Here is a 2,438-nt window from a genome sequence, read left to right as displayed (position 1 = left end):
TGAAATACCCTCTATTTATGACTAATTGCCATGTTGAATATCGTAACATTTCTATTCAGTCTAATAGTGTCCTTCCAACTAAAGGGCACACAGTGTAGCATTTTCTGATACCCCAGAAAGGTCCCTCAATATTATAACTTCCTTTCCGCATTTCAAATGTTGATATACCATATATCCTAATCAAACCGGTTTCTTATTATAGTTGTTTTGTTTTTAAAATGGTGATTTAGCCAAAGGGGTTGTGGCAAAATATGAATACAGTAAACTACGTTTATAACGAACACGCTTATAACGAACTGATGGATATAATGAACTTAGTTTTTAGTCCCGGCCAACGAACAACTACGGTTATTACGAACTAAAATTAGTGGTCCCTTTGAGTTCGTTATAACCGTAGTTTGCTGTATTATGTGTTTTAATCTTTCGCTTGACTAGACATCTAGCCAAGGACAACGATGTCTTGCTAATGAGGATTATTGCAGTGGATATTTCCCCAGTATTTGCATCCAATCTGAATATATTCTTTTATTGAAAACCAACTTGTTTTATGAATTATGAATTTTGTGTACAGAGTTTTAAGGCCTTAATTGACACATCAAACCTATCATTCTATGTCCTCCATCTTCATGACTTGGCTGTAAATTATTTTAATTTTGTCATTTTTTTACATTTCATGTAAAATTGTAGAATATTTTAATGAGACACTTATTGAATTGCTCTGAGGTGGGTGTTGGGTGTGGTGTGTGTGGTGTGTGGGGTGGGGTCGTTTTGGGTAATGCTGATAAAATATGCATTCGGGTTGATAAAGCTAGTGTTTAAGAACTGTCATTTTACCGGTAAGTGTTATATGTCCATGTTTCCGGTTTGCTAGCTCTCATTTAGCTGTTTTTAGTCATTCTCGCGAGTTAATGACCCAAAAGTCCTGCATCTTATTTAGAATTACCCAAAATTAGACACCAATTGCGTGATTGGCAGTCAAGATCAAACTCTTCACAAAATTGTACACTTTTGCCCATCATAGCCCCAGTCCAAATAACTGTTGTTTTTCAACATTAATTCTGAGGCCTGTTTTATATTGCAGCCTACAATCCCCTTTCTGACTCATCAGACAGACAAACAAACATACGTGTTTATACAGTATTTCATCCGTGTGGCCCAGAGTAAAATTGAATAAACAAACAAAATCCTATCAAGAAATAACTGAGTGTCTTCAGCACACCTCATTTGTCCGGTTCACCATTCAAAGCTATTCCTTTGATATCATTGTTATTTCTTATCATAGTTCCAAGCTAGGATGTCAGCCACAAAAAGAAATACGTAAGGTGACAATGGGTCGCCTTACCTGCAACCTCTATGGTTGTTGTGTTCATTTTAGACCAGATTTGAAGAGAGGACATAATACCCTTACCCCAGCAACTGGGGTATCATCTATCACAAATTGATTAAAACGTTGAGCAAGATAAGATACAGTAAGATTCCAAGAAGCTTTTAGACATTTGGCAGCCACATCATCTGATCCTTGTGATTTGTTTTTATCAACATTTTGTATATCAATTATAGTGGTTGATAAAGTTATCTAGTTGGTCATCCTGTAGAAAGAAGCGAATTGTCAAAAGGCGGGGGAAATACATTGACTGGTTCAACAGACAGGAGTGACACGTTGTGATCCACCCACTGCTGACTAGACACTGACTCTGATATACCACCAAACATAGTCCCTACTAGGTGCTACAAACTTATTTTGTACACTGAAATACTGTTCCTTCCTCATTTTCAAAGTGTTCTTAAACAAATTCCGTAACTGTCTAAAAGCACTTGCATCCTGAATATAATCTTAATATATTAACTTTCTCAAGGTTGACATGACATTAAATCATTTCTTTATGATTGAGGTGAGCTACGGGGCCTTGTGATTCTATCTCGTTTAGGTATCACAGACATGATGTCATATATGTCTGATATGCTGACTCGTACTGAGAATTTCGAAATCTTCACAATGAATGTCTGAATAGAAAGTTCAATTGGTGCGACCTTAGAGATGTATCTACCTAAATGTTTTTCAGTTCGATCGAATCTGCTAGATTGCAACCTTCTTTTAAATGTACCAAACTTGGAATCAGGATGAATTAAGCAAATGCTGTAATATAATCATGTGTTAATGTGTTAAATACCCCCAGCTACGCCCCCACCCACCCAGACACACACACACAAGTACACTCACACACACCACCACCATCGTAAGTCATCTGCAGACTATATCGGCCTGATTGAAATAAAGTTCTGTTCTATTTATTGATTATTTCTCCATACACACAGGGTATCGACTCTTGAGTTAATGGCTTTATGAAATTGGATAAAACAAGTTCGAAATAATCCCACTCTACTTATGATAGACTTACTTCCAAGACAAATCTGATACCCGTATCAAATACGAGTAC

Source organism: Haliotis cracherodii, unplaced genomic scaffold, assembly GCF_022045235.1.
Source record: "Haliotis cracherodii isolate W230 unplaced genomic scaffold, xgHalCrac1.p SCAF_21, whole genome shotgun sequence".
Taxonomy (NCBI): Eukaryota; Metazoa; Mollusca; class Gastropoda; order Lepetellida; family Haliotidae; genus Haliotis; species Haliotis cracherodii.
The sequence above is the reverse complement of the archived record's forward strand: the minus strand, read 5'-3'. Positions refer to the sequence as shown.